The sequence below is a fragment of the Rhinolophus ferrumequinum genome, chromosome X (genome assembly GCF_004115265.2).
Source record: "Rhinolophus ferrumequinum isolate MPI-CBG mRhiFer1 chromosome X, mRhiFer1_v1.p, whole genome shotgun sequence".
In the NCBI taxonomy this organism is placed as follows: Eukaryota; Metazoa; Chordata; class Mammalia; order Chiroptera; family Rhinolophidae; genus Rhinolophus; species Rhinolophus ferrumequinum.
Window position 1 is genome coordinate 9,753,128 of NC_046284.1, and position 27,562 is coordinate 9,780,689.

The following is a 27,562-nucleotide window of genomic DNA, read 5'->3' on the forward strand; positions in this document are numbered from 1 at the left end:
TGAGATACAGGCAGAGTGGAACAGTCTGCACCACTTACAGATGGGAAACATGAGGCCCAGTGAGTGGCCCACCAAAGGTTTTGTCCGAATCAGGTCTGTGTGGGTCCAAGTTCCTTGGGCTCCATCACACCGCCTTCCCTCCCAGGAAAGCCTCGCCTCCGTCACTCCACCGGAAAACCTGAAGCCAAGGTTCCATGCTGATACAGACGCACAGCCTCAGAATCTTAACGGCCTCATTTTTGTTTTCAGTTCATTTTCATTTGCTGTGGCCATCTTTTTCAGAAAACCACAGGTTTGTCAAGAGGTTCTGATTATTGCTGTACACACAGTAGGGTCCTCTCCCCAGGAAGGGTTGAGTTCAATCCTTATTTCAATCAGAGGAAACTGAGGTCCAGAGTGTGGGAGGCGCTTGTCTCTGTCTCACAGCTAGTTAGGGAAGCGAGACTAGAACCATAGCCTCCCACCTCCCTCAAAGGGCAGGGGCCCTGTAACGCACATTGACTGCTTGGTGCCCAACGCCCAGCGCCATGGTAACCAGAGTTAACCGTATGAATGAGGGAATGAGAGGATGCGCTTTTCAGCCTCCTCTACCATAATTTTTGTAAATTCTTTGTAAAACTCTTACCAGGAGGTATGATCATAAAGGACCGGCCATCTCTAGTGATTGATTTTAAATTTGTAAAGCTGACCAAGCAAAACATTAGAAAGTCGACACCATTTGCCACTCTGCCTTTATCGACAATCAATACTCTTCCTTACTAATCATTTGCTCTCCGTGCCCCGTAACAAATCAACCTCAGCTGCCTCTTGCCACGCGGGGCTATGTCATCGCCTTTCTGTCCATTTTTGCTCATTGTCTCTTTGGACCGAGTTTTGCTCGGCTTTTGCTCAGAAATGGGAATCTAAAGTTGGGGGAGGGTTTTCATCTCCCTGTGTCTCGTGAGCCCAATCCCTTTTTAGGGGATAAGTTTAATCATGGTGAGGGGACCAGAGCGGTGAGACTAGAACCATAGCACCCGAGCTCCCTCAAAGGGTGGGGGCCATGTAAAGCATATTCACTGCTGGGTGCCCAGCGTCCAGCACACAGCCCTCAGCACCATGGTAACCAGAGGTAATTGTTTGAATACGGCAAGAAGAGGATGTACTTTTCAGCCCTAAATTCACTGATGTGCAGGGGCCGGTCCACCAATCTACCTGGCTGGCCATCCGAACCTCACTGCCTCTCATACTCCCAGCATCTTGTCTGGCACTTCCCCACTCAGTTTAATGAGGAGAGCCCAGGCCTGGGCCTGGAGGGCACCTGGTCCTGTGGCTCCACCATCAACCCGGAGAAAGAGGGACCCCAACAACCCCTCTGCTCAAGCCTCTGTCAGCATAGAGCACTATTCATGCCTGGTCCCTTCCCACACCCTCACAGGAGCCTATTCTTCTCCAACATTATAGTTCTTGCCCACTGAGCTGGAGCCACACTCAGCTGCTGCTTGGAAAGGAACACGATCCCTTTCAAGCCAGCAAGGGCTCCTCATCAGACACTGTCCAAAGCAGAGAGCCTTTTCATTACTTGTGCCTGGCGTCCCCGAAGACTGCCCCTTTCATCTCCCAGGTAGGTATTTTCTTTCCTACAGCAAAAGCTCATTTGAAAATGCTATCTGCTAAGTAAATGCTATCTGCAAGTACATTACTCTGCCAAATACACCAAGAGATTAAGGGAAGCAGGAGAAACAGGGGACTGTAGCTCCTAGAAAAATGTGTGTGTGTGTCTGTGGGCGTGTGTGTGTCCAACAGTTTCAAAGACAGCACAGAGCATCTGCGATCCTGAGACTCCTGACTGGTGGTTGAGATAAGATCTAAGTCGTACTCACATTTATGGTTTTCCAGCTAAAAGGCCATTTCCTAGTTTCCTCTCACATCCATGCATTAATTTCTGGCTCCTCATAAGACCCTAGTCATCCTAATATCACCAAACTAGAGTCCAGATTTACTTTGGAATATTTCTGGATAGAGTTGTATTTACTGCATTACTTTTGAGCAATTTCTGTATGAAACAAAATAATTGCAGGGGTTATTCCCTCAAAACTGGAATGCACTGGGATGACATACATAGGGTACAGATGTTTTATTTACTGGAATCAATTTATTCCTCAGGTGAATCAAAAGAAAAGCTTTTCAGCCTTAGTAGAAAGTTGTATGTGTGTATCTATATACAGGTATTCCTTATCCAAAGCCCTTCAGAGGGCAGATGAATTTTGATATTCAGATTTTTTTAATTAAAAAAAAAAGTGAATATACCATATATATAATACCCCGGTGGGATCTGGGGAAGCATTCTTTAATAAAACTTATTAATAGGGCTATAGTAACATTCACAGTAAGAGGACTAAATAAAGACTTTCAATAAATTTCTATATATCAGTTTAGATCAGGTTTTGTCATTAAATGAGTTTGTCTCAAAGTTACTGAAAATAACAATTCTCAGAACTTGTTGAATTTCAGAATTGTGATGAAGGGATTGTAAATGTGGACAGAAAGCACATATGAAAAACTGACTATAACTGTATGGATAAGTAAATATAGGTATTGTAGACACAAAATTAAGACTATTTCAAACGTAAAAGTAACCTTGACTGAGACCCAATGACACGAGACCTGAAATTATTTTCCCTATGACTTCTTACAGCTACATCTATTGCTGTGTTCTCAGGAAAGGCCCCATGACCAGTCAATGTTGACAACGATCACTTAGGGGAAACCAGTATAGAAAGAACAGGAAAAGATACATCAGCTTTGCATACCCACACTGATGGACATAGATACTTCAGGCTGAGACGCAAGGTGGACTTGAATTTCGAGAGGATACCATGAGAACTCAAAGTCATTTGTGGCAGGGAATAACAGTTGTTTAAAATGGAAGCAACGTTGCTCTCCTCAGGACCTTCCTACGCTTCTACTATCCATCTGCTGTTCCTGGGGTTGCTGGAGAATCTGGCTGCACCCCGCCTGCTGAAGAATGTAAGCTACACATATAAGTCTGACCCTCACTTCCTGTGGGCCCGCCTTGCACCCAGCTGGGGCTGTTCTCAGGGACAAAAAGTGAGTACAAAACCAAAACACTGTCTTCGCAAGCAAGACAAACAGCAATATCAGAATGATTGGCCTAGGGCCATGTTCTTGTCTAGAATCCATGGTGGAACTTTCAAGTTGTCAAATCATCACAATATTTCACTTTCAGTTCTTCACTGAAACCCGTTAGCTGTTCAGCTAGTTAAATTCGTACTTCTGCTACATTTATTTTCATATGTCACTAATTTATTTTCCATATGCATATTAAAGTGGCTATGAGTGAAGCTAGCTAGCCCATGTAATCCTTGATTCTGCCTGGGATATGAAGGACTAATGTGCAATTTACACATTCTTCATTCACCAAACTGTATTAGAATTATTTCCTATGCACCATTTACTCTCATATTTTAATAAACTGCTTTAAAAATGAATGCTAGTGGTTACAAAAAAGATAATGCGTGATACTGAAAGTCATTAACATTTAATATATTAAACCATCTATTCTATAGTCTGTAAATATTACAAGTGTACTCTATGACTTCACTCCTAATATAATAAAACTTCTCAAAGGATCCACGTTTATAACAACTTCAAAGTCGACTGCTCAACTTTTCAAAGATAATATGTTGCTATTGTGTTCATCAGAGTGAGCAAGCAGTCTTTACTGAGTGGACTAAGCCTCATTTTAATCCCAACCCCATTTAGTAGGTCTTCAAGGTCATGACCAGATGGAGGGCAAAGAAGTTGGCTTAGTGAGTCAATGACCCTAGTGGAGAAATCCAGGGCTAGGGAAGGAGATCAAAGAGCAGGCCAGTAGGAGGGAAGTTTGGGAGGTGTTTCAGATGCCTTCTCTAGACAAGGTTGGTTGGCCCTAGTGTGGAAGGTTTGAGAGTACCCGGACAGAAAAGATGAGTTTTAAGACGTAGCCCAGGCACCTTAATCTCTAGATGTGACAGTCTCTCTATGATGACACTGATCATGCCTCTTGCAATAAAAGGCTCAATTTATGACACCAGAAGATAGAGAGCCTGGAAGCTGAATGAGGGAACTGAAACTACTTTGTCTTCCAAGGTAAAACTAGGGTCAATGATTTAGAGATCCAGTCAGGAAGATTTCACTTCAACATCAGGAAGGACTTATAAAAATGTACAGCTGGCCACAGAAAGAAGCCCCTACTTTGAAGGCCAGTGACCAGAGAGTCAGCAATAAAGAATGTGGGAGAGAGATTCCTAGTGTGGGTCCAAACTGGGATTGGATGATCTCTAAGGTGTCTTATAACTCAAAGATTGTGATCCTTATGCAACTAAAGTATACAGGGGATTCTTAGGGAGACCGTTTATGGACCTTAGGGACAGCGTGAGGAGACATTGGCACAATCCAATCTGCTTCTTAAAGTAGGTCTGAAATGACCTGCTCTTAGCAACACTTTAGCAGTCACAGAGCTCTGAATGAACGTTGGTGGATTAAAGCTGCATTTCTGTAAGGCTAGTTCATAAATCAGACTTTTCACTAATTCAGATTAACAGCCTCCAGAAAGGCAAACATCTGCATCAGTGCTGTGTGACTCTAATCCTAATTCAACTGTGAATTCCTTTCTCAGGATATAAACAGGGATGATGAATTGGCCATTCTGCTCAACCAAGCTGTGTGGGCATCAAAAAGGAAAGGTTTCAGAATGGGTAACGACTTTGTAGTGGGAAACATATATGGGAAGGCTTTGACAAACAAGCTCACGGGGTATAGACCTTGGCAACATATTTCACAAGGCTCAAAACTTGCTACAGACATGTAGCATGAGATATTTAATGGGGGAGTCCTGTACTTAAACCCTTGTCTTTAGTCGAGGCTTGTACGGATTCCATCAACATGACTGTTTTTCCAGTTTTATAGGGATCAAATGTCTGTCTACCAGATAATTTGAAATGCTTCCATATTTGATTTCATCACTAAGTTGTAAAGGGATGGCCCTGGGGCAAAAGAATCAACATTTACAGCTCATCTTACCTCTCTTCTTCGTTTTCCTCTCTGAACTTTGGGTTCCTGAACTGGTAAAATACATCTGCCTCATCCACTAGGCCACTAGAGGCAAATACTCTGAACCCTGAACCTATTTCAGCCAGGGGACGGGAGGAACCCATTTCTGTCTGAGTCAGTACTTTTGAAATCTACCCCATGCATAGTGATGGGAGGAGAACTGACTCTGGGTGGTGAACACACAATGGGATTTATAGATGATGTAATACAGAATTCTACACCTGAATTCTATGTAATTTTACTAACAATTGTCACCCCAATAAATTAAAAGAAAAAATCCATTTAGCCAAACTGTGCAATAGAAAGTGTATGCATGATACATAAAACAGATAAAGGCAGAGTTGCTCTGGTAGAAACAAAGGGTGGTAGAAACAAGAAAGTAGCTGTCCCCAGCAGCTTGTCCTCCTTCCTGGGACAGCCTTCAAGCACAGTTGGAAAGTAAAATACTTCATATCCCAATATCGTCACAAGCAACTCAGAACCCGTTGTGTTGTGTGTTAATGCACTGATGCTATTGATGAACAGATAGGGAACCAATGCATGGCTTCAGGAGCTAACCTTTGTCCAACGTGTGCATACTGGGCATTTGCCCTTTTGTCTGATCCTGGTGTTTGAAATGGAGTCTGCTCTATTTATTTGCAAGGAGTCATAAGGAGATGTATCTACCCATTCGTATTCATTTTCATGGCCAAGTTATCTTATGACATTGTGTAAAGCCTTGACTGACTGAAGACATCTGTGGTTCGCAAAATGGTGATTTCCCCAAAGATGTCCACATCCTAATCCTTGGCACCTGGAAATATGGTAACTCAAGTGGCAAAGGGAAGTTTGCAGATAGGAATAAATTCAGGATCTTGAGATGGGGAGACGATCCTGGCTAATCTGGGTGGCCCCAATGCCAGCATAGGGTCTCTGGGAGCGAGAGCTTCCCATCAGGAAGGGGCTAGTCGATTACAGCAACTGCCGTGAGCAATGAAAGAAGCTGCAAGTCCACCCTTTGGAGCTTTCATGATAACTGGAAATGACTGGCTCCTCCCATTTTTCAATCACCATCAGTTAGTGCCTATGTCTCCTAATTTACCTGACACCTACTTCCTTTCTGAGGTGATAATGCTGAGTGGTTTTGGCAATGGCTTTTCATAAATACATTTGACTTGCGATCAATCATATCTTGGTTACCCTTTTTGTGGACAGACCAGACGCCGGCCCTAGTCTTCTTTTCCTGCCTGTACCTTGTCTCCCATTTTCGGTCTACTTCACACAAATCTATAAACAGTTATATTTTCCCTACTGTTTGTAAAGAGGTAGTTTCAGTACAGTGGGAAGAGCATGGGACTGAAATCAGATATCTCATTTTGAGTGTTGCCTTGGATACTGTATTATTGTGTGAACTTAGGCTGAGCACTTAAAATAAGGGATTCAGTTTCCTCTTCTGTAAAATGGAGCTAATGCATCATATAGGCTTATAAAAGGACTGAGTGAGGGAATTTAGGTTAGAGAAATTTATTAACCAGTGCTTCTCAAACTTCAATGTGCCTATGAATAACTTGGAGATTGTGTTAACATGCAGATTTTAATTATGGATCTGGAATGGATCCCAAGTTCTATATTTCGAGCACCTTCCCAGGTAATGCAAATAGATAGCCTTGATCGGTGGACCACACTGAGATTAGCAAGGCTAAAACCTACAGGGGCTATTCAGATTCAAGCTGCTGGGGGAAAATAAGTTGGTGAATTTTAAACTAAAGGCTAAAACACAGTTTTGAGATCAACTGTGGGTATTGTTTTTCCATAATTATTCTGCCCTCCTTTAGCAACAGAGAAAATTGACAGCCTTGTGTCATGTTTAGTCGAACCTGGTCAAGGGTAAGCTTTTTTTACGCAACTATTGCCTAAAAAAATAAAGAGAGAGATTTTATCAGATTCCTTCTTAGAACTTTCCTCGGGCTACCTGCCTGCACCAGGATTGACCACAAGATTCTTCCCTCTGGATGTGTCCTATGGGTCACTATGAGGATCAAAGGTGGCTTTCCACTGTCCCAGCTGAGGGTCAGGGTGCTATTAGCCTGCATAAATGGCAATGACTGGAAACCCAGAGCATAATTCATAATGGTAGCACTAATCTTAGCTACAATGTGTGGAACATGCACTGTAGGCCAGGAACTGAGTACAGCACTTTCCCTGCATTTGCTCTTTTAATCCTGTGACTTACATACTTTTACTACTTCCATTTCACAGCTGAGAATACTAAGACATAGTACCAAACAATATCAAGTTGAAAAATAGTTTTATGGGACAAACTTCAATAGCAGTTTCAAAGAAATGAAAAACAAGCAAACAAACAAGAAATGCAAAAAACCCAAGGCATCTGGATTCAGGCACACTGCAGAATGAGGTAAGATGGCACAGTGGAGGATGCCAGTGTGTGTCCAGTAAGGCTGGTCAATGCTGGCTAATGACTCATTGTCTCTTGAGAGCAATACAATTTGCATTTGGGAGAATAAACTGATCATTTACATTTTTTCTGGAAATAATTAAAAGCCACACTGACATTTGTGCTATCAGTCAGAGCTGTTCCAATCAAACAGCTAAACAGGTGGAAAAAATCATATAGTCAAGTATTTTTGTCTCTTTTGCCTTTCAAGTCCATTTCAAAAGATGGGAGCAAGGGAGAGAATGAAGGCAAGCAAGTGGATGTGAACGTTGATTCCCAGGAGCCCTGGTCTCCACCAAAGCAGAGAATGAATGATTGGCAGCTCGCATTCATAAGGAACTCAGAGAGGGCAGGATGCCAGGAACCTATAAGAAGGTCAAAGCCTTCCAATAAAGAATTACAACAGACACAAATCTTAGGTGGAGCAAGGTGTATATTTTGACTGAGTGATTTAAACCTGAAAGCTGCTTCCATGCAGGGTTCTCCCCACTGTGTCTACAAAACTGGTCTGGAAATCGATGGGGCCCAACTGTCTGCCAGGAAAGCCCAGGCAGTGAGCTGAATTTGCTGGAAGAGTACAAAGCAGGCTGGAGAGAGGCTCAGAGTGTCTCAGCACAAGACTCTGCCTTTTCTCTTCCTTGATGTCTTCTTTCTGTTGCCCTTCATGCTTAGAGTAACCTCCCGATTTGGGAAGTGGGCATCCCTCTTCCAGGCTCTCCCTAGACTACATTTCTTCTTTGATGGCTCTCAACACCAATCTCCTTATCAGTATTGTCTGCACCCCTTCATGTCTGATTTGTTACCTGATGTATCACAGACACTTGATTTCAAGGATAAGCTTCCAAGGCCTGAGGCTTTATCAGCCACACACACACTCTGTAAAATTCTTGGTGCTCTTAAGACACCCCAGAGTAAAGCCATAAAGAAGTCTTCTCTATAGATCTCTGGGAGAACTGTCCCCGGGCACATCTACTGTCTCCTGTCTAAGTCCCTATGCTCCATCTCAATGGAATATCATCATCATTGGATCAACAAAACCCAAATACTTTAAGTGCACAGCACTTGATAATGTTCCAGCATTTTCACTCTTATGACCTTATTTGATTGCTACAAGAACACTGGTGATGATGGAGATGGGGAGTAGTGGAACAGGTATCCTCCCCACTTTACCCATGAAGCCCCAGGACCTTTTAGCCAAAGTCATGTGGCTGGGGTCTGAAGGGCGGGGGGTGGGGTTCACCAATCTACTGTGACCGTTTTTTAAACACCAAGTTCAGTTTGAGGAAATAAAAAGGATCAAGGATCCACTACAAAATCCATCCTTGTAATCATATCAAAAGGAACAATTAAGCCCAAACACTTTTTCTCCCTATTTTTTTCAAAATTAAAATTTATAAAGTGACCCAATGAAATAGGTTGCAAGAATTTGGTATTGAAAACACTGATAGCCATCAACCCTTCATGCTAGGAAAACCTTGTTGCATTCGACTCATTCAAATGGCAAATCTCACTAAAGCTAAAGAAAAAGATTTACAGTTGACAGCTAATAACTCCACATATATTAATAATTTGTAAACATTAACTAGGGAAAATTTAAATGTCCTTTATATTTCACATCATTGTTGTTTTTCAAATTGCATGTGTCTTTAAATACATAACAAACACGGTACTGAATTCAAAATATACAGAAAGGGATACAATGAAAATTTACCTTCTAACCCTTTACTGTCACGTTACCCAATTTTCCAAAGTTTTCCACTGTTACCAGTGTTTTTGTGATTTTTCCAATGACATTCCATACATTTATGAATATTGACATGTGTGCTTTTAAAATAAAGTTTATTTTTTAATTATGAAAGTAATACCTACAAAAATTCCTGTAAGTGGAATGGCAGGGCATTCAATGAATGGTACTGAAAGTCACATACACTAAAATAAAACTCACAGTGTCCTTACTGAATGTGTCTTCATAATTATGTCTGAAGTATACTGTAAACATGAGCATTAAAATACCTAAGTGAATGTCAAAAATGGCACCTTGCAAAACTGCACTGTCTCACCCTAACACAAGGAAGAGGAAGTGACATAATATATAGCCCTGAGGATCAAAAGCTGCTCACACAGTCATTCTGGGTGGGACCAGGCCACAGATTCCGAATCAGGAAACAGTCGCTGACTGTCCTCCACCATGAAACTTCTTAAGGATGTGGTCAATCAATGTCCCCAACAATCCCTATCCTATCCACTCCCCATTGCGAATCAGGTGTTTTATCCATATTTTCCTTGACCTCACTCCCTGTTTGGTGCACTAAAAGTTGTGACTTCTTTTGTATGTGGTTCCAGTGACCATATTACAACTGGGGATCTCTTGGCTTCAGAATTTACAATGACTTCCTTATAGACAGATATGCTATTCTCCACAAGATTTTCAGAAATCAATCTCCTTCACCACATTATCTTAGTGCCAATTTTATTTCCCTCTACTTCCAACACACATGCCATTTTTGTCTCTTCCCTGCTCCCGCATTACATCCATGCCTTTGCTTACCCTGCTTTTCTGTCGAGAATGACACATTTCCCCTCTCTTCTGCTTGCTTAAATCTTTATCATTGAAGCTCAAATTTAAATAACATGAGGTCTTCTCCAATGACTTTAATTCTCACAGATACCTCCCTGTTCTGATTTCTTTTCACTAATTACATCACAGTTTATCACTTAATTATTCTTGAATTATTTCATTGTGCTAACCTTTCCCCTGCTCAACTAAATTGTGTATCCCTTGATGACAGGGGCCAGACTGTACAGTCATTTTTGTGTATCTTAGGGTGACTATCATGATAAGTCGTATGTCATTTTCTTATTATGAAGAAATACTTCAAATGGCCTCATAATGAATAGAAAATCAGCCCAAACAAGATCACCAGGTAAAGAACAATACTTAACTATGAAATGTCTATGTATTGCTGACTCTCAACAGAAATCAATATTTAGGCAAGCCTATCCAACACCAAAACATCCTGAATCATAGGTTAATTTGCTGAAATTAAATAAGCAAATAGTTTGCCTGATGATGGATTTATAACCTTTCACGTGGTTGCATAGATGCTGACCCTTCACAGTGCTGGACTCTTTCTTCAGCTTCAGTTCCATTGACAAAATGCAACTTCTTTATTAAAACTGTCATTATTTGCAGATGACATGATACTATCTAAAGAACCCCAGAGACTCCACCAAAAAACTGTTGGAACTGATAAATGAATTTAGTAAAGTAGCAAGATATAAAATTAATATTCAGAAATTGGTTGCATTTTTACACACCATTAACAAACTATCAGAAAGAGAAATTAAAATGAAAAATACCTAGGAATAAATTTAACCACGGAAGTAAAAGACGTGTATTCAAAAAATTATAAGACATTGAAGAGAGAAATTAAAGAAGATACAAATAAATGGAAACATATACCATGCTCGTGGGTGAGAAGAATTAATATAGTTAAAATGTCTATATTACTCAAAGCAATAGAGATTCAGTGCACTCTATATTAAAATACCAATGGCATTTTTCACAGAACTAGAACAAATAATCCTAAAATTTATATAGAACCATAAAAGACCCTGAATAGCAATGGCAATCCTGAGAAAGAAGAACAAAGCTGTAGGTATCACACTACCTGGCAACAAATTATACTACAAAGCCATAGTAATCAAAACAGCATGGTAATCAAAAAAACATAGATCAATGGAACAGAATAGAACCCAGAAATAAATCCATGCCTATACGGTCATTTAATCTATGACAAAGGAAGCAAAAATTTACATTGGGGAAAAGACAGTCTATTCAATAAATGGTGCTGGGAAAACTGGACAGATACATGCAGAAGAAAAAAAAACAAACTGGACCACCTTCTTACTCCGTATGCATGAATAAACTCAAAATGGATTAAAGACTTAAATGTAAGACCCCAAACCATAAAACACCTACAAGACAATACAGGAAGTAAACCCTCAGACATTATCCCTAGCAATATTTTTTACCAATACATCTCCTCAGGCAGGGAAAACAAAAGAAAAACATAAACAAATGGAATTACATCAAACTAAAAAGTTTTTGAACAGCAAAGAGAACGATCAACAAAACAAAAAGACAACCTACTGAATGGGAGATGGTATTTGCCAATGATACATCTAATAAGGGGTTAATGTTCAAAATTTATTTTAAAAAACTCATACAACTCAACACACACAGACACACACACACAAAGCAGAAAACAATCCAATTAAAAAATGGGCAGGGGACCCACATTTCTCCAAAGAGGATATACGGATGGCCAATAGACATATGAAAAGATGCGCAACGTCACTAATCATCAGAGAAATGCAAATAAAAACCACAATAAGATATCATCTCACACATGTCAGAATGACCATCATCAATAAATCAAGAAACAACAAGTGTTGGCAAGGATGTGGAGAAAAAAGAATCTTTGTGCACTTTTGGTGGGATTGCAAATTGGTGCAGCTGCTATGTAAAACAGTTTGGAGGTTCCTCAAAAACTTAAAAATAGAACAACCTTATGACTCAGCAATTCCACTCCTGGGTATTTGTTTAAAAAAAATAAAAAAAACCCACTAATTTGAAAAGATATATGAACCCCTATGTTCACTGCAGTGCTGTTTACAATAGCCAAGATGTGGAAACAGCTGAAATGTCCATCAATAGACAATTGGATAAAGAAATCGTGGTACATTTATACAATGGAATATTACTCTGACATAAAAAAAGAATGGAATCTTACCATTTGCAACAACATGGATGGGCCTAGAGGGTATTATGCTAAGTGAAATAAGTCAGACTGAGAAAGACAAATACCATATGATCTCACTTATATGTGAAATCTATAGAACAGAATAAACAAACAAACAAAACAGAAATAGACTCATAGATACACAGAACAAACTGATGGTTACTAGACAGTGGGGGTTTTGGGGGGCTGGGTGAGAAAGGTGAAGGTATTAAGAAACACAAATTGCTAGTCACAAAATAGTCATGGGGATATAAATTACAGTATGGGGAATATAGTAAATAATATTGTAAAAGCCATCTGTAGCGTCAGATGGGTAATAGACTTATGGGGTGGCCACCTCATAAATTATATAAATGTCTAACCACTACACCTGAAACTATAATAAAATAATATTGAATGTCAACTATATAATTAAAAAAAACAGTCACAGGATATAAAGTACAGCACAGGGAATATACTCAAAAATACTGTAATAACTATGCACAGTGTCAGATGGGTAATAGACTTATTGGGATGATCACTTTGTGAGGCATATAAATGTCTAATGTCTATGTTGTTTTGTACACCTGAAACTAATAATAAAAAAAATGTAACTTCTTTGGATGGACATTTTCAATATATTTGGTATTTAGAGGAACAGCCATCGATGAGTCACATCCATGCATGAACAGAAGAAATAAATGGTGTGGCTCTTACCGAAAATGAGTGCTACATACTCATAGACCTTCCTATTTTTAATTAAAATGATGATTCCATTATTCCGATTTGTGTGAAACGTGAGCTACTCTTGTCATATCATTTTGATACATTAACCAGCCCAGTCTACATTGTGCCTGATATTAACTCCCTCTCTAGTTGATGATTTTTCTAGTGGCATAATTAATTTCCTCATGGAAGAAAAAATATTCAATCAATTTGGGATTAAATATGAGGTTGAAGGACTTTCATGAAAGACAGAACTAAATCTCTTAGCCCACATGCATTGCTAATTATGACACTCACATTAAGAACAAGAAGGTGTTCCCTTCCCATGATAAATGGGCCTGAAAATCCTCCCCAGCGTTTACTATAAATCACAAAGACCATTAATAAACAGGCAGGAAAAAACGACAGTTTCTACAAGAATTCACTCCCACTCTTTGCCTAAGACTATCAATGTCATATTTAAAACTGACATCTTAAATCTTCTATACAGAAGCCCTCTAAGTCAAAAAGCCCAGCTATTTTAAACAGAATTTCCTACACCTGTTATTTTGAATGACAGCAAAGGAAATACTGGATCTTTAATCCCCTAATGCTCCCTTCCCGAAAATTGTGCCTTCCAGCTAACAGTCTCCCCTTCTCATCAATGCTAAAGGAGGGCAAGTGCAAATGAGAGAAGAAGAGGGGACCACACTTTCCTCATACTAGGGGAGCTCGTTTGATCTTGCACCCAATTCACTTTTGATGACAAGAGGAAAAGTCTGCTCATGGCCACCAGCGGTGAGATAGCTGCATAAGTACAGGCAGCCTTCTTCAACATTGACTCCTGTACGTGGAATGGCAGGGTTTACGCATGAATCGAGATCAATAGCAACATGAATGGCAATCACATATTACAAATGAGCACAGAGCCAATTAAAAGCTGACCTAGAAAGAAATGGAAACAAACTTAGGCATTTTCCCAAGAATTAGCAGGATCTGTGATAATGACGTACAGGCTAATAGTAATTAAGGTCAGGGTGTTTGGTTTTGTCACCAAGAGGAATTTGTCATGTGGAGAAATTTGTCATGCAGGGAATTTGGGAAATTTAGCAATTCCAAAGGAGGCAGAATTGAGAATAAAAAAGCGTTTAAAAACAGACAATTACAAATGCCTTCTGAGGTTAAGCAAATTACACTTGTGGTCATCAGAAAAACCTGCGAATCTGCATGTGCCGAGACTTATGTCAATAGCAAGTCACAATTATATAGCGTCCCCACCAACTAAGCCCACACCAATGTACATCGTAGGGATTATAGTGAAGACAAGGCATTCATAACTTGGGGGTGGAGGCAGGTGTTAAATCCCCAGTACAAGAAAAATTTGCTTACTTGCAAACTACTTGAGATGTACTTTTACTAAGATGCACGTTGTCTAGCCTGATGGTATCAATATCTCAAATTCCATTGCAGTTTTCAGGACCTTACACTGCTCTCTAGCTTCATAAAGACAACATCCAGGTACATTACTCTGACAGCTGGAAACTTGGGCAAAAAATTGGCGGAAAAAATATTTTCCAGAAAGATTACATACTAACATGCCCCCTTTGACTACAATTATATTTCAATGTGTATCACAGGCAACTATGGTTACGTTTAATGTGTTTGAATGAGAGAGAACGCGTATGTGCCCATGTTTGTGTGGGTGTGTGCCCCTGTGCATATATGTGATTGTGTGTGCATGCATGTGAATGAGTATATGTGTGAATGTACATAATCTATTGGCTAAAATCCAAGATGGCTAATACCAAGAGAAGTAAAATAATTTCAGCATCAATTAAGACAGCTGGCAAAGAAATAAAACAATATTGGGAGAAGTTAACACCCTTCAAGTGAGATTCATAATATTAATTTAAAAATAAGTTGCTATTAGCTGGCTAAGGTCAGAAATGTCAACTTCTGTAGTACATGTTGGGCATTAGTCATTTAATAAAGAAGACATTTGTTGCTGGCCGATGCTTACAGTAACCCCCTTTAGCTTCTTCTAGCCATGTTTTAACAGCATACACAAATGGACATTCACATGCATGAGAGTGAAACATTACTCAAGTTCTCATCCTATACACAAAGGTTAGTTTTACAAATAACAACATGTAAAGGGAAAAAGTCTGAAAGAACTGAAATTGTGGTTATTTTTCTAACTATCGGGCACGATTCATCAAATATCCAAGGGAAATGTGAACTCTTCCAGTTAGCCATGAAACTCATGAAAACTGATAGGCTTCCCATACATGGAAACAACGTAGGTGTTTGTTGACAGATGGATGGATAAAAATTGTGGTATATATAGACAATGGAATATTTCTCAGCTTTTAAAAAGAAGGAAATTTGCCATTTGCAGTAACGTGGATAAGCCTGGAGGATATTATATTAAGTGAGACAGACACAAAGAAAAATACTGCGTGTTCTCACATATATGCGGAATCTTTAAAAAACAAAATTCAACTCATAGAAGCAGAGAATAGAATGGTGGCTTCTGGGGGCTGGGGAATGGCGGAAAAGGGGAAATGTTGGTCAAAGGGTACAAACTTTCAGTAATAACATGAATAACTTCTGAAGATCTAACATACAGCATGGTGACCATCGCTAGTAATAATGTATTGTATGCTTGAAATTTGTAAGAGAGTAGCTCTCAAGTGTTTTCACCACAAAAAGATAAAGTAATTGTGTGAGGTGACGAATGTGTTAATTACCTTGATTGTGGTAATCATTTCACAATGTCTATGTATATCAAAACATCACACTATACACCTTAAAGACAATTTTTATTTTCCAATCATATATCGATAATCTGGAAAAAAATCACTGTTAGGCTTCCAGTTGGCGGTAAGACAATAATAAATCCCTGGTGTTGGAACTACGCTTTATATAGAATTGACCTACTCTTCAAGTAGTATAGGTGATCTAGTACATATCAAGTATGAATGATCACTTAGATATTTTCAATAACTTTTTATCATGTCTAGAAAAATAACAAGGCACAGAATTACTTTTTCCCCCTCTTCTTCGTCCTTCCTCCTCCTCCTCTCATTCTGGTATCTTACTTGTAAAAGTCTCATTATTCAGCATAATACTATCCATTTTAATGGTCCTTTGTGTCTGAATTGTATTGCAAAATGACTTGAGAAAGTGCATTTTTAGAAATGTTTCCAGTCTATGTCTTTTTTAATTATTTCAGTCATTATAATGGGAGATTTCCCCCCCAAATCCCTTCTAAATCCCTTGTACGCCTATAACAGGTAGTGCTATGAAAAATAACAATACAAGTGAAATCTTTCAAAATTTTAATATCTGTATTTCAAATAGTTCTTAGTTAACTCTGTTGTAGAACAGGCAGGGAGAAGAAACCTGACTTCCTGTAATTTGCATGTTATTAATGTTGTTATAGAAGGGCAAAAAAGGGCACAATGTCAACAGAAACATAAAGCGATGCTAATCACTGCTTTCCTTGCTGTGCTCTTTCTTTAGAAATTGTATCTTTGGGAGCCCATCCTGTGTTAATCGTGTTTTCGAATTGTACAAGGATCTGCAAGAGGAGACCAAAGCAACTTTTGCTCTGTGATTTTATTTTCCTTTAATATGATGGTTTATACACATGGTGGTTTATTCATGTATTGGTCTGATGGTTTTTATGAGTTGTGATTCGACATCGGTTCTTTTCTAGTATCATGTTTTATAAAGATATGGAGACTGCAATATAAGTCTGATACAATTATGGTTGTACGCCACGCAAGACAATACGGTAAATATGAGGAGAAAAAAAGCTGCTTAGCAAAATGATCTTAATATACGAGGCAGTGTGAAAATGTAAGAGGAATCTATAATGACAACGGAGATTAGCCATTTGCTCTCTAACCTTATTTACAGAAGCAATCAGAGGTATTCAGGTCGAGTTAATGACCCTGTCTCCAATTAATTCAATTGTCTACAAACAACACTGGAGCAGTGGCTGTCTCAAAGTCTGCCACACATCTCAGAGGGAATACATAAGACTCCATTAAAAGTGACAATAATAATGCATTTATTACTGAAACACTATTGTATTATAAATAAATTCCTCATGTTAAATTATGCTCCACGCTTTAACAGAAATTCAATTACTGAAATAATAAAAAGATGGTGTATTTGCCAAGTGCTTGGACTATAATTTGGCTGCTTAGTTACTAGCAGTTGGCTGTTTTGCAATTTTTCCTTCATAGACTATTTCTTTTGAATAAATGCCAGACATTTTCATACAAATTTTATGAACAAGTTGCAAAATGAAATTTTGAGCTTTTGAATCCAATTATGAAAGACATAACTAAATCTATTATTGAAAAAAAAAATTCTAGTAAGCCCTTTCCACTGTTGTTCAAAACTGTCTGGTAATTGAGGTAAGCACAGGTGCTGCTCATTATGGACCATTGTGCACCATCTGAATTCTGGGAACTGTGGAATTCAGACGGTTTAAACTCTGTTTGTGTGAATAACAAACAGGCCTGATTCTGCACTTGTTTGTACAAGCTTGTACATAGCTCATTTGGGACTTCGAAGACACCTGCTTACCCCTTTGAATCCAAAACAGTATCATTTATGTTCTGGCTATCCTTTTGATGACAATTTTGCAAAAGCAACAGATTTTGCGCTCTCCCCTCATTCCCACCATCTCCTCTACCATGGAGTAACTTCAACACATTCTTGTCTTTGGTGATAAGAAAATTAGTTGAGTCAAGCTATGGTAATTATCCAATGACAAGAGAAGACACAGAGCTGTATGATACAGGCAGAGGGAAAAGAAGAACCAACTCTTACCATGGAAAGATGTCTTTGACAAAGCAACTGTCTGAGGTGGACTAGGGATATGGTTTATTTCCATTTAGGACTAGGACTTTTTTCTCTCGTTTCCTTTCTTTTGCCCTTTCTTTTGGGTTCTCACATTTGTCATTCTAACGTGTATTCTCCTTATTTTTTCCAGCTTTACTGAGATATATAATTGACATATAACATTGTGTGAGTTTAAGGTGTACAACGCAATGATTTGATATATTTTTATATTATGAAACGATTACCACAATAATGTTAGTTAGCACCTCCATCACCTCACATAATTACAATGTGTGTGTGTGTGTGTGTGTGTGTGTGTGTGTGTGTGGTGAGAACACTTAAGATCTACTCTCAGTCTCCTTACCTTCAAACAAGTCATGTGAAAACAGAGAACCTTACAATCACAGAGACTTGTTCCTGCTTTCAGAATGCCAAAGAAAAACTACTCTTAACTGTGGTCTCCTCGGCTGTCACATATGGCCATAGGCCAGAAGCCATCAATTGAGTAGGCTGGAGCCTGCACTGCAGTCCTGAGCTTCTGAGTAATGGCACACGCCAAGCTGAGTATCCCAGCCCTGCAGTAGCTTCTTGATGCTATGGCTAACTTTAATTATTCAATGACTTGGCATTTTCTCTTGTTTTTCTGAAGTCTTATACCTGCTGTGAAGATAACACCTAGAAAATAAGGAGTCATGAAGCAGTAGTTCCGTTGCACAGCAGAAAACAAATGTAGATTACCTCTCTATCCGATTCCAGCTCTGGGTCCCCCTGACTGCAACCCTCACCCCACATTTCCCCCAATGACTAAAGGAAATAGTTGAAGATGTAGGCAGTGAAAAATAGAAGACATTACAGATGCAAGGTTTTAGGGTTGCAAGGCTTACTGAGAGACATCCCAATTCACCCACAGAGTTGATAGAATCTGGAACATAATTCTTGCAATTTACCAGACACTTGCACTCCACGGTCCTAGATAAGTCTAATCGTAAATCAGAGTAGTCAACCCACGTCCATTTGCAAAGACATAATGGAATATTACCCAGCACACTGCTAACTTGACACTTTGTTATACTTCTATTTACCTTGTCTATCAGGCAAAGTTACAGTCATGACAACGCTTAATAAAGCCAATCAAGGTAGCGATCGGCCCAAGGAAGTTTCTGCGTGTCAGATATTAAATATGACTAATGTGGTTTGACAGTGCGCCACAGAAGACACATTGAAATCTTACCTTTTCCCTTACCATTATCAGAGAACGTGCAAGGTAAAGCTCTGCAGGAATAGAAATTATTTGGAAACCCTCATAGGCAATATTCTACTGTGTCTCATTTGCACTTTAAAAAAAAAAAAGCTGCTCTACAGACCTTATGTACTTTTAAGATTTATCTGAAAGATACATGAAGAAAACTTCCAGTCAAAAAAAAGTACATATTTAATGGAATTACATCTCCAGGCAAGAAAATGTCAAAAGAAAAGGCAAAATATTAAAGCAAATGTGAGGTGCTCTTTCCACAGCTTTCCTGCTTTGATAAAAATCTTTTGGGATGTCATTTACTAGAAAGTCATGATTTTACAAAATGGAAAAAAAAAACCTGGAGTATAAAATATACTCTCTTTATTGCTGAAGTAAGTTGCTATTTTCACATTTCTCTTTGAAATCTTCTTTTGTCAGCCAGAGGCCTTGATATTTGCCTTTATATCTGCCTTTTTATCGTTCTTATTGAAAACATGGCAATTATTGTGAAATACTCAAATTGCAGGCCAGCTTCTGATTACATGGCAGGGACCAAGCTGGGGCTCTGAGCTTACATAAATCTTCATCTTCTCTCCAGGCTCTATGAGGAGGCGATGCCCCCTGAAAGAACGATCACAGAGATTGGGGGGGGGTCTACTGAGAGAGCTGCAGGAAGGTCAGGATGAGGTGATTGACAGACTTAACTTGTCCTGGAGAGCAGAGAGCACCAACGGCATCACCTCTGAAAATGCCATATTGAAATAGAGGAGAACGGCAGGAAAATGAAATTTGGGCTTAGAATTGTATAAGAATGCACAGATATCAAATATATATTTTCAAACGACAAAAAATTAAGCTCCTTGTTAGTCCATCCACAACCTGCAGCTCATCAAGAGGAAGTCTCATAATTTCAAACTAGATTAGGTTCCTCTCCCCTGCGTTTGATGTCTGAGTGTAAGAGCTATGCAAGTTATTAGGATATGACGCACATGCATCTTTTATCCAACATTCTTTTACCACCACAATCTCCTTTACCACTATTACCACCACTCACATTATATGTAATAACAATACTAATAACATTCAATTTTAGCGAGTTCTTAATATGTGCCATGATTTGTCCGAGGTCTCACAGCCAATAAGTGGCTAGGAAGAAACAATCCGACTTTTTGGTTGCTTTTGTTTGTTTTGCCAGAAAATGCTTTGAAAAGTTCTGCTCTGTTTTAGCCAATCGTCCATCCACGTGTGCATTTCCAGACAGATCTATTGGATAAAAGTACTAAAATCTTCAAACATGTTTTCATAAAATTATTTGTAGCCTTCTCTAAAGACGATTGAAAAGGCATAATGTTTACTAATTATGCTTAAATTAACAGAGCTGCTGCTGCTGATAGCTACGATTTTTTAGGCTCCTACTGTGTGTCAGGTCCTGTGCCAACCACTTTTCATGAAATCTCACTTACTCCTCACAACATGGTATACATACTATCATTCTCCTCATTTTACAGGTGAGAAAACTGAGGTTTAGAGAGGTGAAGCAACTTGCTTCAAGATTTGAAAGAGGATCTTTCTGATTCCAAAGGCTGTGATCATTGGCTACTACACTACATTGAACTAACTTGGGATTAATTCCGATATGTGGTTTAAATAAAATATCCATCACTATCATTTCAGTTTCTAGTTTTGGAAATACCCAGTTTTAAGAGGCAAATGGCCTTTCAATAACAATTTCATAACAGAGCAGAGTCATTGTATCACAGACTCTTACAGCTGTAGAGGACCCTGGGGATTTTTAATCCATTTCTCTGTATTGTCAGAAGAGGAACTGAGGCCTTAAACATCTCAGGATATTCACCAAACTAAAGGTCTTGTGTGTGAGTCCATCAGCCTCATAAACACCCATCATGATATGACCAGCTGTGACTATTTTGCTTTGGTGGTAGACAGGAGCTGATGAATACAGACAACTCGAGATGGAAATCATTTTATTTAAAACAACCAGATATTTTATTTTGAAAGCTGGTTAGTGATCAGCCACAAACCAGGCATTTGACTGATTCAATGACCTAAAATATGACAGTGATAACATAGTGTCTGCAGTTGTACTGCGTTTCCCCGAAAATGAGACCTAGCCGGACAAACAGCTCTAATGCGTCTTTTGGAGCAAAATTTAATTATATAGACCCGGTCTTATTTTACTATAAGATGTAATATAAAATTATATTACATTTTATATTACATTATATATTAAATTATACATTATATATTACATTATACATTATATTATATATTACATTATATTACATTATACATTATATTACAATGTAATATAATTTATATTATATCTTATTACATTATGTAATTTACTATATAATGTAATATAATATAATACATTATACATTATATTATATATTACAATACATTACATTATACATTAAAATATAAAGTAATATAATTTATATTACATTTTATTACATTATATAATTTACTATGTAATGTAATATAATATAATATAAGTAATATAATACCTGGTCTTATATAATATAATATAATTTATATTACTTTTTGTTCCAAAACATGCATTAGAGCTGATTGTCCGACTAGGTCTTATTTTAGGGGAAACACGTTATATGTGTGTATGTACTTAAAGCAGAAGGTCTGACTCCATAGGTCTGTGAGTGATGTCATATATAGATTTCTTAACAAACTTCCTAGGTGATTCTGACATATGTCCAAATTTGAGAGCCGCTGGCTTAAGAGAAATGTCCTATTTCCCCTTCAATATTGGTATTAGAAAGCTAATAAGCAACCAACATTCTCCCAGTCCATGTACTGGAAAAAGTATTCAAATATTTCTATATGGTCTCATCGTTATCACACTGTTGTTAATAATGATTATAATAAACTATGAAGTTAATAGCAATAGCATTTTTCCAATTGCTCAGGCAAAAAATCTTGGAATGATTCTTGACTATTTTTTTCATATCACCATTCAATCAATGCATCAGTAAATTTTATTCTGCTCTCCCTTAAAATCTATCTCTAATCCATCCATTCTTCACCACCCTCACCACCATGACGCTGGTCCAAGCCACCTCCTTCTCATCTGGATTATTGCAATAGTCTCCTTATTGTTCTCTCTGCTTCCACTCCTGACCCCCATAGTCTGAATAGACATAGCATGACCCTGTCGTGACATATATCTGATCAGGTCTCTCCTCTGGCTTCCAATTCAGAGTCAAAGCCAAAGTCTTTCCACTGCCCTACGAGCTCTTGTCCAATGGTTCCCTGTGAACACTCTGACCTCCGCTCCTAACATTATCCCCCTTACTTACTCTGCTTCAACTGAACTGTCTTCTTTTCTATTTCTAGGCACACCAGGTACCTTCCTGTCTCAGGGCCTTTTCATGTACTATTCCTCTTCCTGGAAAGATCTTCTCCCAAATCTCTGCAGAGCTCATTTCCTTTAGGTCTTTACTCAGATGCCAGCTCTCAGAGATGCCTTCCCTGACCACCCTATTTGAAAATGCAACTCCACTCCATCCCTCTCTAGCACTCTTCCCTGATTTCTCTCTATAACACTTAAGCACCTTCCAACATATCTAATCATGATATATTTATGTCATTTATTGTCTTTCTGTACCCAATAGAATATAAACTCCCTAACGCAGAGCTTTGGACTGTTTTGTTTCGTGCCGTATCTCTATCTCCTGGAGCAGTGCCTGTCATCTAGTGTGTATTCCATAAACATTTTATGCACGAATGCATGTAAGCAAATGTAAAAGTGTGTTTTGTGAATTCGGTAAGGGTGGTGGATTCAATCACGGACAAGTAAACTGTTAACAATGATGAAAGGGATAAGAGTGCCCTATCTCTTATTGGTCTCAGTAGTTTATTGAGCAACTACTCTGTGCCATGGGCTGAGTACTTGACACAAGTAGTAAGTCTTTGAAGAGATGGCAACACTGCTGAAACCCAGTTGCACCCCATTGGAGGGAAGGAGTCTATGAGTTTGATGTTGGGGGGGCAGTGGAAAAGAAGGCTCCCTAGAGTGCACGTAGCTGGATCCCGCTTCCCAGATACTGAGGCTCAGGTACCTTAAGCCAGCTTGCCTAAGATCACACAGCTAATAATCTAATAACCTGAAGAGCTAGTAATCAACTCCAGGTCAGCCTGAGTCCAGAGCTCTTCCTATTATGCATAAGGGGACAACAAAGAGAGTGGTAGACGGCCACATGGATCATTCTTTCCAAACCCAAACAAGAGTAGAGGCCTCTCAGCAAGCCTGTAGGTTTTTAGTGAATCTCCTAGAAACCAAGAGCAGTTCTCACTGGTTTCTAATCTGGAAAATTCTCAGGAGATTAAGTGGCCTCAGGCCATACATACCCAATTTCAAACTATGTGGTACCTTTAGTCCCATATGAGTCATCCTTGGAAGGAAATCCAAACTCATAACATTCCACGTGTACACCCTCTCACTCAACAGCAGAATAAACTGGGGCCCAGAGAGGGAAGGGATATGCTTAATTGGGGCAGATTTGGTGGGAAAGTGCTTGTCTCTTGACTCCCAGTGGAATCTGCTACATATTTGCCATACTGAGGCTGACATCGGCCTAAGTTATGTTTCCTGATATCAGCAGTAGCAGCAACAGCAGCAAAGAAGACAGAAGAAAGAGAGTCTCAGTTACACGTAAATAGCAAACAAATGACACGAGCACACTGTGATCGCCACTCCTTTCCTTTTGGACTGGATCCTTCCCATATTGGTGTTCTGAGCTAGTCTTCCAGCTCACAGCCAGTCAAAAGATGTGACTCCCTAATGCACTTTCAGAAGGAGAACCCTACCCCTACTCCAAGTGTGAGTACGTGGAGTAGAATAAAATCACACATTCAACCCTCATCTTACTAACAATCACAAGGGAAAACAAGATAATTTACCTTTGCCTTTCTAAGTCACATTAATAAATTCATTTCCACAACATCAGTCACTATAGATGATAAAAGTGGTGCAAGACATGCAAATTAGAAGATATTAGCTTGGTGTGATTTGTGTTTATATAATAACTAAGGTTATCAATTAATTGGAAAAAGATTATGTATAACTGTGCCACTCTGATAAATGGGTTATAATGGCAATTATAAACCTTCACATTTCTTTTCTTTTTATTCTAAGAAGCAGATATAGTATTTAAAATATCAATGCACTGCAATAGGCAGATACTGTGAAATAACTCAGTGTTGAGAAGCAAATAAAAAATATAGCTCGCATATGAATTCTTAAATGCTTGTATTAGCACAAACACTTGTAAAATGTATGCAGTCTTTGATGAAATGCATGAACCCCATTACTCAGAGGCATTTCAGGTGGAGAAAATATCACTCATCCCCAGTGGCTACCTGAAATCAGCAGCTGCCGAAATAATGCTGCCCCAGTGGCCATGGGACTCGAAGCCCTGTGTTGCTTAACACCCCCCCAGCGGCAGGTAAGTGATTAGTGAGCTGACAGACATTTCTTCAGTTCCACTGGTTAGAGGCCTCACAGAGCCTTTGCTTTGCGATGTACGAGGTCTGACAATTAAGTTCGCGAACACATCCTAGAAAAAGTGCTACATACCTCATTGTTGAATATCACAATGGTCACCTTCCAAATACTTCCCTTGGGAAGCTATGCACCAATGCCAGTGCCTAGTCCACCCTTCAAAGCAATTTTGGAACTCTTTTTTCTAGAATGACTGTCAGAGCTGTTGTCGTATTACCCTTGATGTCCTGAATGTCATCCAAATGTCTTCCTTTCAATATTTCCTTTATCTTCGGGTAAACAAATAAGTCACTGGGGGCCAGATCAGGTGAGTAGGGAGGGTGTTCCAATACAGTTATGTGTTTACTGGCTAAAAACTCCCTCACAGACAGTGCCATGTGAGCTGGTGCATTGTCGTGATGCAAGAGCCATGAATTGTTGGCAAAAAGTTCAGGTTGTTTTCGTCTAACTTTTCCCCGCATCCTTTTCAGCACTTCCAAATAGTAAACTTGGTTAACTGTTTGTCCAGTTGGTACAAATTTATAATGAATAATCCCTCTGACATCAAAAAAAGGTTAGCAACATCGTTGCAACAAGTTCACAAACTTAATTGTCAGACCTTGTATGTACATGGCTAGGGACCAGTGCAATTGAAATTCGAAGGTTACAATGTCAGTGGTGAATGGGGATGGAGGACAGAGCATTGGGAAACTTGGTGACTTGCAGGCAAGACATTGCTGCTAATTTGTCCTGGCTCTTTGAGGCAGGTCAGTTTCCAGGCTGGAGAGCGAATGCCGGGATAGTCGAGTCTACTCAGGTCACGGTAGTCTAGGCTGGACGGAGGGCAGAGTTCTCCTCCTAGCCTGAGTAGTTCTAATCCAGTACAGAATTGGCAAATGCCCTGCGTGACTCTAATCCCCAACAGGCCTCCCTCCACTTTTGCTTTTGTTCCCCCTTTCCTGAGATTTGATGTGGTTCAAAGTGAAAGGTTTTCCAGGTGACTCCTAGAACCCTCTCTAATGTCTTTTGTAGGCCAGGACATGGTGAGGCCTGATATTTTATCCACCCCTTTGGCCAACATGTGGTGAGAATAATCTCACGCTAGCTTATAGCTTCTTATAGTTTACACATCATTTGGACAAAGAACATTCTCTTTTGTTCCTTGAAGTAACCTTGTGAGGAGGCCAGTGCAGGGATTATTATCCCAACTTACCAAGGAAGAAACTGATGCCCTAAAGGAAACTATACTGGTTCAAGGCCACGGAGTTAGGACACAGCAGTGTCAGGATGGCCCGGGTCTGTCTTGACACTTGGCTTCTCGTGTCACAGCTCTGCCTGAGGCTAGGTATGATATAGTATGGCCCAACTGGGCAAGGTGTGCCGGCTTTGTGCCTTTAAGTGTTCCAGGTAGTGGATGCCCACCCACTTCATGCACTTGGGTTGGACTCATTTCATAGGGTCTGTCAGAAGCTGGCTGTAAACCCTGGATGGGAACTTACAGAACTCTTCTGGACTACCCATGAATCTGGGTTTCTTTCCATCTTTGGTTTTGCAGGTTAATAAAAAAGGGGGGATAACACCCACTGGGCCCCAGGTTCTAGGCTGGCCTCCAGCTGAGTGAAGACTAGTGTGCCACCTGTAGAGAGCATCCTCAGGCATGGAATTTTAGGATGACTAGGGATTCTGCAAAACACAGAAACAGACACTGCTGTCTGGTCTCAGAAAGGCTACTTTAGACAGAGACAGATGACAAGGGCACCCAGGGGAATCTCTATTGCCATTTGAAGAAAGTACCTCAGTGAACCACAAGTGATGCAAAAATACTAAGACTCTTGCCTCAGCTACACTACAACCTACAGATAATTACGAGATGTCGGGTTTCCTAATGATATTAAAAGAGGCAGTATTACTTTTCATTTGTTTGAAGAAATCAGATTGAGCACAGCAGAGATGGAATTTCATTTCATTTATCTTCATTAATGGAGTGCTGCTCTTTAAGAGAAATGTTAACTGAAGGGAAGCCAGAAACTACTTTTATTGCTCAGATGGAAATAAAGACCTGGGTAGACTGGCAGTGCATTAGCTTGTAATCAACAGTGAATCATAAAGATTCATGCTAAAAGACTGGCAATTGTAATCTAATTAGCTTTCTTACTGTTTGGGGGGATTCATTTAGAGCTAGCACAGGAAATGCCGAAAAGTCCATATTCAGGAGTTCTGTTAGCTCCTGTCCCCAGTGTGGGAGAAGCTGAAGATTAAATCTCAATGTGGTAATGCCAAGAGTGACCCAAGTAGAGAAATGTGTAAGTTGTGTGGCTCTGACCATTAAATGACTCATCAGTTGTGGAGGAGGAGCCTGGTGTCACAGCATGATCTCGAGTGGGAGATCCAAGCAACGCTGGGATGGATTCTCAGCTACTACTAAATAACCTTTCGAAGCCTCAGTCTCTGCATTGGTAGAAAGAGAATAAGGCCTTGCACAGTTGCTGACCTGACTAGAGATGATGCATATAGAATATGTGCCCAGCAAGCACCCGGTGTAGACTGTAATTATTGCTGTGATTGCTTTCAAAAGGCAGGCTGGGTCTGCAGAGCCTGAAACAATGGACAAGGGGCGTCATCTGACAGTATAAAATATTAAGTGCGGCTCACCACTGTACCCCATTTTGCAATTTTGGAGTCTGTATGGGCTCTCAAAAGCAGGCCTACTCTTCCGTCTACTCGATATCACAATTATTCATTGATCATTTGCAAAACTATTTTTGAAAGATGCAAATGAAACATCCTGGGCTGACTCCCAAATATGTTACTGACAAATGATGTTGGGTGGCACCTTCCCATTCTGTGGCTAAATAAACCCAAGAAGCACTAATTGCTTTGAAGTTAATAAAGACTTTATTGGCTTCAAATAATTGGTGTTTGTTTGGCTGCTA

General features: G+C 39.5%; 1 protein-coding gene across 8 annotated transcripts in view; it reads right to left on the minus strand.

Moving 5' to 3' along the window:
• AFF2 (ALF transcription elongation factor 2) overlaps nucleotides 1-27,562 on the minus strand; it is a 475,172-nt gene that overhangs the window by 41,083 nt on the left and 406,527 nt on the right. The gene's annotated exons all lie outside the window — the stretch shown is intronic.